A 17,831-nucleotide genomic window follows, 5' to 3' on the forward strand; every position below is an offset into this window, starting at 1 on the left:
TGATAAACTGCCAGACTGTTACCAGTTACTTAATCTCTCTCTAGGCTCCTCTCTGTCCACCAGCCACACATGTTTGCACTCACCAGTGATTTGGTGGGTTCCTGTAGTCGTTCTAGTCCTGTCTTGTTTTGGTCCCAGGTGGTCTCCTTTGGTATTCCTAGTTGATCTGGGAGAGGAGAGGAGAGGAGAGGAGAGGAGAGGAGAGGAGAGGAGAGGAGAGGAGAGGAGAGGAGAGGAGAGGAGAGGAGAGAAACAAATCTGCTCCTGCCTACTCTTTCTATGTCACATGTACACATATTACTACTTCCAAATGTCCTTCCTTTTTTTTCTCTTTTTTCTCCAGTTCCTGATATAATTGTAGTTCAGAGCCCTCTGGTCATCCGTTATCATTTCTCCCCCATTCGGAGTCTGGACCAAAATTTGGGAGGGGGGTTCAAAAGGTGGAAGTTCTGGATTCTGTAATTGCTTCTCTGCTGGACATGGATATTGGTAAGCTGATCCATACTCCCAACCTGTTTCTGTGTTTTTCTAGTAGGGTATGGCTCTGGAGATGTGAGGTTCTGGGAAAAATTGGTGAGTTTATCTGCACAGGGAAGTCAGGATGGATTCATGATAGCATCTTAAGCTTGGTGGGTAAAAGGTGTTAATTCTGAAACATGACAAAATGATTAATGAACAAGGACCAAAAAGTAGGAATAGAGCAGATGAGAATAGAGATTGTAGGGTGGAAAGAAACTAGGAAATCTCTCTTAGGTATGTTCCTAGGGACCCATATCTTTCATAGATTTTGCTTGAGTTTGCTAAAGTAATATACAGATGAACAAAAATATTTATCTGGGAAGATAGTTTCAGAGTTGAGAATAGGGCTAGAAAGTTGGATATGGGCAGAGAGTAGCTTCCAAACTTGAAGAAAGTAGATGAATAAAATTAACTGTTTACCCCATCCACCTGATTCAGGGCCCCCATATATATTCATATTTAGCACAGGGGCTTTTGTAACCTCTGAGTCCCTGTTGGTCTGAGCTCACAGTTCATGGTCACAGCTGGGAACATTCTAGCCTGCACTCATTTCAAGACCAGTCTTCCTCAAGTGGCAGTACAGGATGGCCCAGTCTCCCTCCAGAAAGTGAGGAAGTCCCTACATCGCTACCTTATAGGAAGGACAAGTTCCTGGAGTGTCCCTCGAGAGGGCTTATGCTGATGTTCTGATGGAAGTGACCATTGATGGTGGAGAGAAGGAACTATCAGAGTTTAGGCTCATACTATTTGTGTGGGAATCTAAGAATTTCCTGACTTAGACCTGAGGTGCTGGAGTGGTTTGGTATTGATGGTATGCCATCATTAAGTGAGTCAGTCTCTTGCCCTTATCCAGCTTTTGTAGTAGTCCTTTTTTTTTAATCTGACAAACTTTACCTTTCTCCCAGTTGTTAAGGCATTGGAGTGTCATTTGTTGTATCAAGACCAGTATTAGATTTATGAGGTCTGCCTTTTGGGGGCCTTTCTATTAGATTACCAAGCTTATTTGGTCTTAATCTAATTGGTTAGAGGATTTATAATGCCTTCTTTAAGCCACTCTACTAGGATCCCAGACTTGTTAGGTCTAAGACTAATCTCAGAAGGCTTATTGCTTTGAGCTATATAATTGCCCCCTTGCTTATGGATACATGTACACCTATATCCAGTACCCTAAGCCCTAGCATGTATCCAGTGTCTATAACTTTGTTAGATAACATGCCATCTGAAATGAAAGTAGGTAGTCCCATGTGTTAGGAAAGATCTCACCAGATTAGAGGAGTTAGTTCCTTGACATTTCAGACTTGGGATCTCTGGCAACAATCTGAAGTAGGAAGTCAGCAGCAACATAATGTGGTATGGCAGCACTGATGGCATTGATTTAGCTGAGGCCAACAGAGGCTATATGAAGTTAAGGAATCAGAGAGAAGAAATATAAAGAAATATGGGCATAGTCCTAGAGGTTCCAGGACTAAGAGAAATAAGGATCTTAAAGAGAATGGGAAGAATTCCTTGTAGTATTGGAAAGTGTTTAAAATAGTTTATTATTATAACTATAACTGGGGATTTGTTTTTCTTTGAAAACACAATGGTTAGGATCTACCATAATATACCTGACCTCACTATGCTTTGTGCCCTTTAAGGTTATCTGGTAATCACTATATCTTAGATATTGATTTTGATCTATCTGGCCTAAGTGTGTAGGTAACTTAAATAGTTCATATATATTCACTATATTGTATATGTATAGTATATATATATTCACTATATGTATATACTTTATATATTCACTATATATTCATATATATTAGAGCTCCTTGAACAATTTAAGCCCATTGTGAGAATTTGATCATCTTACAAATCTGAAACATTAAATACTTAGGCTAAAAAAATATGTATACACAGAGCTATCATCTAGGCAGTTAGAAAACTTTAAGTATTAAATCTATTCCCCCCATATGTTAAATTAATAGTGATTTTATGAAATCATGAATTAATAAAATTATAATTTCACACCTTTTCAACCAACAAAGGTCCATGTCCCCCTCCCCCCTAGAAAGCTACTATAGTTTTCCACAGTCTGTGATATGAGTTGACTTTTTTATTTGTTTGTCTTCAGGTTCCTGTGTTCAGGTCTCTAAATTCCACATATGAGTGAAACCATCCTTTACTTGTGCTTTACTTCCTTACTTCATTAAGCATAATCTTCTCCAATTCCATCTCTTTTATTCCAAAGGATACAATATTGTCTTTTTATTGCTGAGTAGTGCTCCATTGAGTATATGTCCCATAACTTTTTACCAGTCTACTGTAGGGGTACATGTCTTTCATTCTAAGATAATTAAAATCACACAGTTCTTAAGAAATAGCTGGGAGCCTTCTTTAGTGTGTAAAGAGGTTGATTCCATATGCTATTCACTGGGAGCTGACTTATGATAGCTGGGCGCTTTAGCCCATCTCAGAGAATGTAAATTCCGTAATGTTTATATTTTCTACTGCAGAAATTTCCAGCACCAAAAGCAATGATTAATGAACACAAATTTAATACACAATCCATAGAAAGCAGGCTCAGTAGGACTCCTGGATGCCTGAAACTTATAGAACACATCTTTGAACCAGTGGTTTCTTTGTGGTTTTATTCCTTTCTCCTGTTCTTTGTTTCCTTACCTTTTCTGGCTCTAAGTGACTCCACTGCCCCAACCAGTCTATCTCTTTTCAGAGCTTTCTTCTATTCTTCCTACCCAAAAAGTTGTTTTTTCCCCTATTCCTTACCATAACTGACAAAACTTTTACCAGTCCTTCTAAAATGCAGATTTTATATAGTGGTTTTATTTATTTATTTAGTAGAGATAGAGCAAAATTAAAAGTGAAGCAGAATAGAGAGAGAGAGAGAGAGAGAGAGAGACACCTGCAGCACTGCTTCACTGCTCATGAAGCTTCCCTTTGCAGGTGGGAATTGGGGCTTGAACCTAGGTCCTTGCACATGGTAGCATACGTACTCAACTGGGTGTGCTAGCACCTAGCTCATATAGTTGTTTTAAAAAGAAAAGAATGTTGCTAGTACTTCGGTTTGGGACTATGGAGTGTGAGAGGGAAACTTCTGAGATCTTTTCAGGACAGAGTTAGAACTCTAAGATCAGAGACTGGGGGAACTGACTGATGGTGGTATTAACCAAGTGCCTTCGTCACTTCTTATTGGAAGATTCATCATTTCCAAAGAATAAAGAAATCACTCATTCTTATTTCATCTTAAACACTTTCCTAATTTATGTGCAAAGACTCTTGAGGTTGGGAAGCTGGCTCCATTGGACTTTGCATGGGACCAATTTGTGTTAGCTAAACCAATAATTATTCTTCCTAGAAACACACTTAGCATTGTTTTTGGAAATAGCATCTCTGTATCATGACCTCTCTTTTGTAATACCCCATAAAGCATCTCTCTCACCTTCCTATAGTACAACTATTTCTGAAGATGTAGTATAACATTTATATATATCTGTCATGAGTAGGAGCATTGCTCCATTTGACAGCTATTGCTGTCTCTAAAGAGGAAAACCAAGTACTTGAAATAAAGTACTTTGAAGACTTTTTCAAAACCTGCTTAATTGTTTCATGGTTTATGTGGTTGGAGTAGCTTTCATCATTACTGTTGATGCAATATTGAAGGTCTTTAGGTAGCCTAAATGTACAGCATGGAATAAAGAAGTACTCAACACGATCTGCATAGCTTTACCAATGTCCTTTAGCCATATTCATTTTAATGCCACAGTATTGGCAAAACATGATTTTTTAAGCCCTTGTTTCTGCGCTACTTCCTACTTTTGTTTCCCTCCCCCCCCAGAGGTTTGTATAGTATATAAAATTAAGTTGCAAATGTAAATTAGAAGTTTTTCAGAAGATTTAATGTTCTTAATACTCATTTATAGTTCTAGTTAAGTATATAAACCATATTCAAATCTCATCAACATAGCTTTGCAATTACAGTGAAAAAAATATATTAGGTGCTTAGTGGTTTCAAGAAGAACAAGTATCTTGGTTGTTGCACAAGCCCACAACGTGTTTAGAGACCGATGTGGCCGACCATAGAGCTACACTGCAGAAACTTGATTGGATGTGCAAACTGGCTTTGTATGATCAAAAACAATTTATTCAATTACCCAATTCCTTCAGACAGAAAGCTAGAAATTCTAAGATCTAGGAAACAGATGTGGAAACTTCAGTTTAAGCACATGTGTTACAAAGCGATGTTGCCATAAAGAGTATAAACTGGGTCAGGATTGCCCACTGAGTTTCTATTTTAATTCTATTACTTTTAATATGTAAATAGTACTGTTTTTATATTATAAAGGCATTTATAAGCTGTCTAGTACTTACACAACTTTCATCTCATTTTGTCTTTTCATCTGTGAATTTGTGAATATACTTTTCCCAATTTACTCTTTAGAGTGCATTTGAATGCTTTTCTTCCAGGAAGTCTTCTCTGACCTGCTCTTGTAACCAGTTAGTTACTTTGCCTTCAAGTACTGGGTTCAGAATCACTTTCCCTTTAACCCCACCCCCCTTCCTACCTCCCACCTCTGAATCCTTACGCTCTTAAAACATTCCATACTTTTTGATGAATTCCACACCACTCCCTGTGTTCCCGATTGACTTGGACAGTACTTGAAAGACAAGTTCTATCTAGTTGGTGTTGGTGCTCCTCAACTTAGTATAATATTCACCTAGCTGAAGGGACTGAATGAATTTTTCTGTTATGGAAGTGAAAACAGATTCAGAAAATGTAAATATCTTGCCCAAAACACTTGAATATAATCCATATGAGAGTAAAGACTTGAGCCATAGTGTCTCATATGCTGCCCCTTACATTTAGAATGCTTGGTACAGGGTAACTGCTAAGAAGTAAATGAACTAATATTTAACAGGTGAACAATAGAGCTAGGACATAAAACTAAGCCTTCACTGGAATGTTGAAATAACATTTAAGTTGCTAATGTTGAAATCCCATATTCTTTCTGTTATACCCCAAAATGTTAAAGGTCATTTAAAAATGTTATTTAGTACAGTTTTCCTACATGTGTGGCTTTGAATAAGCCACTTTTAACTACATGATCTCATTTAATCTCCTATGAGAACCTTGGAACATTCTTATGTGAGGTTACATTTCCTGGAAAACTCCTAGAAGTATAGAATACACATTTGTTTAATTTTGTAAGTAACTGTCAGAGAGGTCTCAAAAGTTATTGTATCGTTGTTTTTAATTGTCACAACATTCTTGAGAAGATCTGCATTGTATTACAAAATAACTACTTCCCATAGAAAGAAATATATTTATCAGCTAAGAGTTCCTGAGACAATTCTGATGTTTTCCTTATCTCTCCGAAGGGTCTGCTTATTTCTGTCCAGTAAACCCTGTCTTTAAATCTTCTTAATTTTGAACTTTTGTTCTACTTCATGTAGTAAGGCATTTTTTCCGCTATAAGCTGATAGGTGAAAGTTGGTCACACTCCTTCTATTAACTAGTGGTTTAGGATGTGACAACACTTACAAAGTTATAGAAAGAAGAATTGCAAATTATTTTTCTTTTTTTTTATTATTTTTATTTTTTTTATTTAAGAAAGGATTAATTAACAAAACCATAGGGTAGGAGGGGTACAACTCCACACAATTCCCACCGCCCAATCTCCATATCCCACCCCCTCCCCCGATAGCTTTCCCATTCTCTATCCCTCTGGGAGCATGGACCCAGGGTCATTGAGGGTTGCAGAAGGTAGAAGGTCTGGCTTCTGTAATTGCTTCCTCGCTGAACATGGGCGTTGACTGGTCGGTCCATACTCCCAGTCTGCCTCTCTCTTTCCCTAGTAGGATGGGTCTCTGGGGAAGCTGAGCTCCAGGACACATTGGTGGTGTCTTCAATCCAGGGAAGTCTGGCCGGCATCCTGATGACACCTGGAACCTGGTGACTGAAAAGAGAGTTAATATACAAAGCCAAACAAATTGTTGAGCAATCATGGACCCAAAGCTTGGAAAAGTGGAGAGGAAGTATTAGGGAGATACTCACTGCAAACTCTAGTATACTTCTGCTTTCTTACTTTGGTGCCATACTCCAAACTCAGTCAATTTCTGCTTTGCGTTTCTACTTCTTTTTTTTTTTTTTTACATGCATAACATTCCCCAGATTCCCATTTAGCAATACAACCCCCACTATTTCATTCATCATTTTTCATGGACCTGTATTCATGGACCCAGAGTCTTTTACTTTGGTGTAATACTCCAATTCCATTTCAGGTTCGACTTGTGTTTTCTTTTCTAATCTTGTTTTTCAACTTCGGCCTGAGAGTGAGATCATCCCATTTGACTGCAAATTATTTTTCTAGTAGATAAACTTGTATATAGGAATCCCTCCTACTGTGATTTGCTTATTTTCTAGCAAAATTTAATACAAATTCTATATTCCATTTATAAATTTAAGGTGTTTCCTTTACTTAAAGCTTTAAGGTAGATGGTCTATCTATTAATCTACTAGGCATTATCCTAAAATTTAGTAGGCATTATCCCTAAAATACATAACATTATTTATCCAGGAAAATATCATTCATCCCTATAGCTAAATTTTTCTCTAGAACTTTTCTGTATAATTGCCACAGCCCTATCAACCAAAAACTAAAACTTCCCTCATTGCTTGTGGCATTTCTTGAACTGAAATTTTTCTTTATCCTTCACTATCTTTAAAGTTTACTACAGTGAATAATAGCATTGCACAGTAAGGAGTGTCATCAAAAATAAAATGGAAAAAGTAAGATTATTTACTTCCTAAAATATGAATTTGAGAATTTAATATTTTTATATCAAGTACATATATATATATTGAGATAATGTCACCTATAATCAAAACTATGTTATAGAAACACTAAGAGACCTGAGGAGAGAACATGATGGTTATGCAAAAAGACTTTCATGCCTGAGACACCAAAGGCCCCAGGTTTAGTCCTTAGCACCACCATAAACAGAGCTGAGCAGTGCTCTGGGGGGGGGGGGGGGAATTAAGGAAAAATAGACATAAAATTTTAAATGGTGTTTTACCAAGGTGGAAGAAGGGGTCCAATCTATATATTAAAAAAGACATTTGCACATATAAAAGCTCATCTAATTGTAAATATTTTTAAATAATTATCAATTCCATTAAAATAGAGTTCATGAATGTACACAGGTATTTCTATTGCTTTGTATTGTTTCATTTACTTTTTTTTCTCCTTTTTTAAAATTTCTTTATTGGTGGGTTGATGGTTTACAGTTGACAGTAAAATACAATGGTTTGTACGTGCATAACATTTCCTGGAATGCCACATAACAATTCAACCCCCCACTAGGTCCTCGTCTGCCTGTGTTCTAAGACCTGAACCCTCCCCTCCATCCCAGAGTCTTTTACTTTGGTGTAATACACCAACTCCAGTCCAAGTTCTGGTTAGTGTTTTCTGTTATGATCTTGTTTTTCACCTTCTGTCTGTGAGTGAGATCATCCTATATTCATCCTTCTGTTTCTGACTTACCTCACTTAATATTATTTCTTCAAGCTCCACCCAAGATGGGGTGAAAAAGGTGAATTCACCATTTTTAATAGCTGAGTAGTATTCCACTTTGTATATATACAACTTAGCCACTCATGTGATGTTGAATACCTGGGCTGCTACTAGGTTTTGGTTATTACACATTGTGCTGCTATGAACATAGGTGTCCACAGATCTTTTTGGATGGTTATCTTTGTAACATGTGCGCTCAACCAGGTGCGCCACAACCTGGCCCCCTGGATGGTTATGTTTGTATAGAATATTCACCACTGGGAGTTGGGCAGTAGAGCAGTGGGTTAAGCGCAGGTGGCGCAAACCACAAGGACTGGCATAAGGATCCCGGTTCGAGCCCCCAGCTCCTCACCTGCAGGTGTGTCGCTTCACAGGCGTTGAAGCAGGTCTACACGTGTCTATCTTTTTCTTCCCCTCCTCTCTCCATTTCTCTCTGTTCTATCCAACAACGATGACATCAATACCAACAATAATGACTACAACAATAAAATAATAAGGGCAACAAAAGGGAATAAATAAATAAAAATTAAAAAAAAAATTCACCACAAAAGGGATCCAAAAGGCTATCAAACATGTAAAAAAAAGTTTCATTTCTGGGAGTCGGGCGGTAGCACAGCAGGTTAAGCACACATGGTGCAAAGCACAAGGAGCTGGGTAAGGATCCCAGATGGAGCCCCCAGCTCCCCACTTTCAGGGGCGTCGCATCACAGGCAGTGAAACAGGTCTGCAGGTGTCTTTTTCTCCTCCTCTCTGTATTCCCCTCCTCTCTCCATTTCTCTCTGTCCTATCCAACAACAACAACAATAATAATTGCTACAACAATAAAACAACAAGGACAACAAAAGGGAATAAATATTAAAATTTTTTTTAAGTTTCATTTCTTTTTACAGGTATTCATTACTATAAGGGAATAATTTAAATGCTATGGAGCTGATCAGCTCTGAAAAACAATAAAAAATGAAAATTCATCTGTTTATGATCTAATTTAAATAAGCCATACAACTAACTACTTGAATATTTAGGATCAATTAGTTTGTGTATATTTTCTCATTAGCTCTGGTTTGCCCGGTAGTAAAAGGAATGGTCCATTAGTTAAGACCATTATTTTAAACAAAGATCACCCTTTCCCTGGCTGTGTGCATAAATAAGTATATGTGTATCACTTGAGTGCATTTGGATTGTGATAGAAACGTCAGGCACTAAATTGCAGTGAGATTAGGTCATGACAAATGCAGCAGAGATGACAAGAAAATTTCTTGAATGGATATTTGAAATTTTCCATGATTTGAAAGTCCCTGAGCTCTTTACTCTCATAAGTGATTACATTCTGCAGTAGGGGAGACTGTACTTAATGATGCAATTAGGTGTTTAAGACATATTTAGCTTCATGTTCCCTTGTGATTGAGTTATTTTCCTGCAGGACTGTAGGGAGATATTTTAACTCTCTCATGGCTCCAGGATATAAAGGAATGAAGTAATTCTTTCAATGTTAGCTTAGTGTTCTATAATAACATAGTCTAAAAAAACTATGTTGTGAGACATAAATGCAATTTTTAAGTAGTTTAAAATTTTAAAAACATTTTAAACTGTTTAAGGTTACCAGTGTTACTAAGCAACTGCTTTATCTAACCAGATACTTCCAAATTATCATAATTTCAAAATGTTTTCAGTATTTTTAATGAATATATATTTAACACTCTTTTTTAAAAAATAAATCTTCAAACTCTGCGTTTATTTTACTTACAATACATATCCAATCAAACTAACCACCGAATATTTTTAAGGATTTATTTATTTTCTACTCAGAGTGAGAAAGAAAACAAACTAGACCAATACTTTGGTACCCGTGTTGTTGGGGACAGAGCTTGAGACCTCATGCATCCAAGCTCTGTGTTCTATGCTATGCCACCTCCTAGGCCACAAACAAACCACATTTGTAAATCTGAAGAGATCTTTCCTTTCTTATTGCCTAAAAGTCTCTTCCTAGACTTTGTCTTGAAAATTCTTAACATTTGTTTTTCTTCGGTTAAAGTCACATTTCACTATCCTTAGGTCTTAAGATCTTTAGTAAAAATAAATAAATAAAAGTTTAGATAATTATAAGAGCCATTACTTATTGGCCCTTTCACTGTGTGAATAAATATGTTACTCTAATTCAGTATCTCCTTAGTTTTCATGTGACCCTGTTAGTTGCTCAGAGTCAATAGCTCTGTGTTACATAGGAGGAATTAAAATACAGAGAGAACAATTCTCCTTTAAGCTCATGTGGATCAAAGTCAAGATTTGAATTCCAGGATTTGGGCTTAACCCTGACATCCTGTGCTAAGCATGGTAGACTGGAGCTAACTGCACTACAGGAGCCTCACAGACTAGTCAGAATGAAGGGTGTGCGGAGGAGCAGCCAGGATGAGATATGGAGATCTGGTGATGGGAATTGTTTGGAGTTGTGCCCCTCTTATCCTTTGGTTTCGTTAATGTCTCCTTTAATTTTTATTTTTTTTATTTATTTAAAAAGACATTAACAAAACCGTAGGATAAGAGGGGTACAACTTCACACAATTCCCACTACCACATCTCCATATCCCATCCCCTCCCCTGATAGCTTTCCTATTCTTTATCCCCCAGGGAGTATGGATCCAAGGTCATCGTGGGATGCAGAAGGTGGAAGGTCTGGCTTCTGTAATTGCTTCCCCGCAGAACACAGGTGTTGACTGGTCAATCCATACTCCCAGTCTGCCTGCCTCTCTCTTTCCCTAGTAGGTTGGGGCTCTGGGGAAGCGGAGCTCCAGGACACATTGGTGGAGTCATCTGCCCAGGGAAGTCTGGTTGGCATCATGGTAGCATCTGGAACCCAGTGGTTGAAAATCAATTTTTAAAAAAAAATTAAAAGAAAAGAGAAAAAAAGAAGCTGGGGCCCTAACTGGGGAGTCCTGAGATTCCCAAACAGACCTGATGGGCCTAGAACTCAAATAAATCCCTCTCTCCGAGGCAGACTGGGGGTATGGACCGACCAGTCAACGCCCTTGTTCAGCGGGGAAGCAATTACAGAAGCCAGACCTTCTACCTTCTGCAACCCTCAATGACCCTGGGTCCATGCTCCCAGAGGGATAGAGAATGGGAAAGCTACCATGGGAGGGGGTGGGTTATGGGGATTGGGTGTTGGGAATTGTGTGGAGTTGTACCCCTCCTACCTTATGCTTTTGTTCACTAATCCTTTCTTAAATAAAAAATTTTAAAAAATAAATAAATAAATCCCTCTCTCCATTGTTACCGGTCATTTCTAACAGGAACAACAAAATAGACCCCTTTGTGGACCCCCCTCCCAATAGGACCTTGCCCTCAACCTGGATCAACAATGGTAGAGAATGTTCCATCCTCCAAAGGTAGGATGGACAACATACTCTATTGCTACACCTGAGGAAGATGGATCTATACTGGGGCAGCATGGAATGTTCCTACTCATGACCACAGAATGTGAGCTCAGATCTAGAGGGATGCAGAGGTCACACAGGCTCCTAAGCTAATTATGGGCCCCAGATCACATCAGATCGATGGGGTTTACAGTCAACAATATTTATACCCCTTTCCCATATTAGGGAGCTACTCTCTTCCCTGATCCAGCTTTCTGTCCCTTTTCCAGCCATGACATCATCTCCCCAGACAATAACTTGGATCCACCTGCATATCAGATTTCAGGCTCACGCAAAAAAAAAAACACCAAAACACTAGTATAGCTACAGGCCCTTTGAAATATAACTAAAATATGCCCACTAGCTATCTACAAAATGGAGGAACCCCCCCCCCCCAACACTTCATCTGCTCTATTCCAGCCTTTAGGTCCATGGTTGTTCAACAATTTGTTTGGCTTTGTATGTTAACTCTCTTTTCAGCCACCAGGTTTCAGATGCTAGCAGGACGCGACCAGACTTCCCTGGACAGACAACCCCACCAATGTGACTTGGACCTCCGCTTCCCCACAGCCCTTCCCCACTAGTGAAAGAGAGAGACAGGGTGGGAGTAATGATAGACCTGTCAACGCCCATGTTCAGCGGGGAAGCAGTTACAGAAGCCAGACCTTCCACCTTCTGCATCCCACAATGATCTTGGGTCCATACTCCCAGAGGGTTAAAGAACAGGAAACCTATCAGGGGAGGGGATGGGATACGGAGATCTGGTGATGGGAACTGTGTGGAGTTGTACCCCTCTTATCCTATGGTTTTGTCAAGGTTTCCTTTTTATAAATAAAAAAAAAATTTTTTTTAAGGGTTTCTTCACAGTCAAAAAAAAAAAAAAGAAGCTGGGAGAGCTTCAAGACTGACTCTGAAACCTACCAGCTTTTCTAGACATTTCAAGCATATGCTTCTCTCTTCCCAGACCACATTTTAGCTTATGCTTTAGTGACACTTATGAGGATATTTACCAAGTAGCATCATAGAGAGATATTCTTGAGCATAATTTGTAAATTCTGCTGAGCCCTTGCACAATATATTTTTTATTGAGAGTAGAGTCCCCCCACCCCTCGAGGGCTGTGAATAAGAATCTTGACCTGGGAATCTCCTGACTATAATTACATAGACAAGGATATAGAGCAGATTAAGTAAATTGTTCTAGCATGGACCCCAAGCATCAGTATTTTTAATGAGATACCAGGAAATAGGGCCTCATGCTTGTGATATATATATGTAAAATCTCCCACCCTCCTCCCCAGAGCACTGCTCAGCTCTCGTTTATAATGTTGCTGGGGATTGAAACTGGGACTTTAGAGCCTCAGACATGAAAGCCTTTTTGCATAACCATTATACTATCTCCCTACCCCTATGATACTTCTAAGATGCCTCCCTGACACAATTTTAATCTATAATTTTGGGGAGAGAGTGAGGGCAGGCAGTTGCACACTTGGTTAAGCACTCACATTACAGTGCGCAAGGACCCAAGTTCAAGCCCCTGGTCCTTCCTGCAGGGGGAAAGCTTCACAAGTGGTGAAGCAAGGCTGAAGTGTCTCTCTGTCTCTTCCCCCTCTCTATTTCGTCCTCTCTCACTTTCTCTCTGTCTCTATCCAAAAATAAATAAAAAATATTAAAAAGAGAGCGAGAATGAGAGAGAGACAGCAAACACCATTCCGTCAGTGTTCACATGTGGTACCAGGGATCAGGCTCAGCTTGACTCATTGGAAAGCATGAAACCACCCACTCACCCCAGATACCAATTAAAAAAAAAAGTCCCGTAGTAATTTTCATGGGTATACAAAATAAAAGAAAGAACTGCTGTTATAAGAAATAATAGCACTTAAGTCAAGACTGCCAAAATGTTGAGACCTCTAAATTTTAGAGCATAAAGTTGCATTACTTGCCATTTTTATCAAAATAAGATACATGCATTTGGGAAAATGTATTACCAAAAACAAACTAACTAGCAAAAAATTGTCCACTGATAAACAGAGGAGAACTCAGCATTAAAGAACAGGGCCTGGGAGTTGGGTGTTAGCGCAGCGGGTTAAGTGCATGTGGTGCAAAGCTCAAGGACCAGCTTAAGGATCCCGGTTCGAGTCCCCAACTCCCCACCTGCAGAGGAGTCACTTCACAGGTGGTGAAGCAAGTCTGCAGGTTATCTTTCCCTCCCCCTCTCTGTCTTCCCTTCCTCCCTCCTTTTCTCTCTGCACTGTCTAACAACAATGACATCAGTTACAACAATAATAACTACAACAATAATAAAAAAGGGCAACAAAAAGTTAAATAAATAAATATTTAAAAAAATTTTAAAAACTTAAAAAAATTAAAAATAAAAGGAACAGGACCTGCATGCCTGTGGTCCCAGGTTCAATACCCAACACTTTCATATGCCAGAGCTGAGCAGTGTTCAGCTTTCCCCTCTCCTTGTCATAAAAATAACTATTTAAAAATTTAAAAACTGGTCACTGGACCAGCATGTGAATTTATAGTCTTTTTTGAAAGGACATAGCAGTCTTTAAAGGAGTTTATCATCTAGGCAGAGAAACCACAAGATAATTTTGTTGAACTTACAGCAACAAAAACAGACTATGAACTGTTCTTCAAAGAACTTTAGTGCTTTCCTTGTTTAATGTACTACATTGGAATTTCTTCTTTCTTATTTATGTTTTCTTCATCCCCATCAAGTATTCAAGAACCAAAGCAACATTTGTTACATTTGAGTCTGAGAGAATTACTTCCTTTAAAGCATCTAAGAAAAATTAATTACCAATTTACTTAAAAGTTACTTGACAATCTGCATATTTTATACAGAAAACATAGAGCCATGAGAAAGGGAATCTATAATTAACATCTCCTAGGCTAAGCCTAGAGTGGAAAAAAATCAGTGTAGGTTTTGTTTTGGTCATCATTGGGGCCTCACTGTGCTAAGCCAGTGTTTTCAGATAGAGAAAAAAAGTAAGAGAGGGAAAGATAGTACAATTCTTTTTTTTTTTTAATAATTTATTTCTTTATTGGGGAATTAATGTTTTACATTCAACAGTAAATACAATAGTTTGTACATGCATAACATTCCCCAGATTCCCATTTAACAATACAGCCCCCACTATGTCATTCATCATCTTTCATGGACCTGTATTCTCACCACCCACCCACCCACCCCAGAGTCTTTTACTTTGGTGTAATACTCCAATTCCATTTCAGGTTTGACTTGTGTTTTCTTTTCTAATCTTGTTTTTCAACTTTGGCCTGAGAGTGAGATCATCCCATATTCATCCTTCTGTTTCTGACTTATTTCACTCAACATGATTTTTTCAAGGTCCATCCAAGATCGGCTGAAAACGGTGAAGTCACCATTTTTTACAGCTGAGTAGTATTCCATTGTGTATATATACCACAACTTGCTCAGCCACTCATCTGTTGTTGGACACCTGGGTTGCTTCCAGGTTTTGGCTATTACAAATTGTGCTGCCAAGAACATATGTGATATATCCTAAGGAACCCAACACATCCATCCAAAAAGATAGCACAATTCTAAAGCTTTCCCCAGGCTGTAGGGTCAGGGTTTAAGCAGAGGTCATGTACATGACAAAGCAGCCACACTGTCAAGATAGCCTGTCCTGCCAGCTCCATATGACAATTCATTATTATTATTATTATCATCATCATCATCATCATCAAGTTTATTTGTACTTATTTTTATGAGAGAGAGACCTGAGCACTTCTCAACTCTATGCCAGGGGTCAAACCAGGGGCATATAAATCCTGTGTCCCAATACATAGAACTGTCTCTCCCCTGCCCCAATGTGAGGTTTGATCTCTTTGTCTTTATTATCTGGGCAGCTCACTGAAAAAGAAGTAAAACGAATGTCAATTCCTGTGCTAAGAAGAATCATCATGGTCCTGGAATGCCACTTTACTTAGATTTGAATATGGCTGTGTATGGATTTTATGTTTGACACTTCAGATGTAAGGATTCTGACCTTGCCTTAGCAGGTTACCAATACCATCAGTAATACGAAAGTTAGTATGGATGCCCTTTATATTTTGCATTCTAAACCGTGGATAGAAAATAATTTCACGGGAAAGATTTACAGGCGTGGATTGGGTGTTTCAGGGAAAAAAAAAAAAATATATATATATATATATATATATATATATATATATATATATATATATATACACACACACACAACAAAGTAATATCTTACCAGAGGAAGCAGGGCACTGTTTCTTCTATTTGAGAAACAAGAGGGAAAAGAAAAGGACTCTTGGACGTAGTAATAGGTGGATGCGTGACTTAGAAAGGAAGTGGAGGTAGAGCCATAGGAAAAATGGGCAAAAAATAAAATATAGAGGTAGACAGGTAATTCTAAAATCAGCCCCTATCTGTGGCCTTGGGAGAACTACTACAATTTCCAGTGGATGGGGACACAGAACTCTGATGGTGGGAATGTTATGAGTTATTTCTCTATTATCCTGTGATTTTATAAATCAATATTCAATCACTAATAAAAAAATCAGTAAACAAAAAATAAAAGAAAAAAAAAGAAAAAAAGCAATGTTTGGACCTTGTAAACAAGTGTCTTTGATGACCAAATCACACATATATCTGGGATAAATAAGGAAAAAATAGATCATCTAAGCTGAAAGAGAAATAACAAAGCCAAATGTAGGAAGCAATAAAATTATTTACATAAAAAAACAAAAAAATGATTATAGAAGTTTATTTGAAAAATAATGGGAAATGATTTTGAACAAGTAAACCAAAACCAGATGATGTGAATGTCTTAAAACCCAGGCAAAGTACCCAGAAACCATTAAAAGTTTTTGAGTAAATTTAAATGAGGTGAGGTATATAGAGTAGATAGAGAGGAGAGGGTAGGACATTATATACAGAATAATTAGGAAAGAATTTAAACTTGGGCTAAAGATACTTGAAACATGGTAGAGGTAGATTTAAAAACTTGAATTTGATGCTTAACTGAATGTATAGCTTCCCTTTAGTGAGCATGTCTTAGGCTGAGGGCCAGCTCACTGTAGCAGATAGTAATCAATAGATAATGGCAGTGGTAAAAATATAATCCACAAATAACTTTCTTTGAATATTTGATTCTAATTTATAAATTCTCAGTATAACCTGTACTTCCTATGAAATTCTATAAATCAACTGGGAAATAATTGAAAGAATTATAATAGGCTCACCTGTCAGTAAACTCAAACTTGGTTTCAGGAGTAAATATGTTTTTGTCTGTAATATAAACTTAAAATGTTTCTCTAAGGAAAGCCAGCAACTTCTATGTCCCTGCAGAACCCCAACGGGCATTCGTTATCAGGATCGGAGGTATCAGTGGTGTGAGCCAAAGGTCCAAAAGGTGCTTCAACTTCTTTGCTTTCCACAGATCTTTAATGGCACCTTTGTGGAACCCTATATTGCTTAGGGGTACCCAAATCTGAAGTCAGTAAATGAACTAATCTACAAGCCAAGTTATGGCAAAATCCACAAGAAATGGATTGCTCTGACAGATAACTTGATTGCTTGATTCCTTGGTAAATATGGGATCATCTGCATGGAGAATCTGATTCATGAGTTCTACACTATTGGAAAACACTTCAAAGAGGCAAACAACTTCCTCTGGCATTCAGATTATCCTCTCCATGGAGTAGTATGAAGAAGAAAGACCACACACTTCATAGAAGGCGGAGATGCTGGTAACAGGGAAGGCCAGATCAATAGGCTTATTAGTAAAATGAACTAAGGTGTCTACCGTGATTATTTTTGTAAACTGGTCAGTTAGTAAACCATGATTGCTTTCAAATTGAAAAGAAATTATATACATGTATATATATTTACATCAAGAAATTTGTCTCATCCTTTTCTAATCAAAGTTTCAAAGTTAAATTTCTATCAAACTCTGACATTTTAACTTTTAGTGTATCTTATTTTATTTCAGTCTTAATACTAGACATCTGATTCTTACTATTATGAATCATATTACTTCAAAATGAGATCTTATGTTTCTTCCTTTTTGTTGTTTAGAATATAATCTATAAGTAGTCATTTATATATAATAATAATTTCAAACAAATCTTGAAAACAGGGTGGAATATTTCCAGTAGTCAGTAATCAATATAAACAGTAATTTCACAAGATGGCTACTAGTTCTTCACAGATCTAAAAGCTGAACTTTTCTGACAAATGGATATGAGTAGCTTGCCTGCTACTGATTTGACTTTGGAGGAATTCGCTTGACATTCTCTAGAAATTATTTCTATAATAGTTTTTTTAAATGTT

At 37.7% G+C, this 17,831-nt stretch overlaps 1 protein-coding gene and 1 pseudogene across 1 annotated transcript in view; both read left to right on the forward strand.

Annotated features, from left to right (window-relative positions):
* Positions 1-17,831, forward strand: part of ZNF704 (zinc finger protein 704) — a 276,320-nt gene that overhangs the window by 114,536 nt on the left and 143,953 nt on the right. The gene's annotated exons all lie outside the window — the stretch shown is intronic.
* Positions 9,313-17,355, forward strand: LOC103110953 (60S ribosomal protein L7-like; annotated as a pseudogene).

Source organism: Erinaceus europaeus, chromosome 1 (genome assembly GCF_950295315.1).
Source record: "Erinaceus europaeus chromosome 1, mEriEur2.1, whole genome shotgun sequence".
Taxonomy (NCBI): domain Eukaryota; kingdom Metazoa; phylum Chordata; class Mammalia; order Eulipotyphla; family Erinaceidae; genus Erinaceus; species Erinaceus europaeus.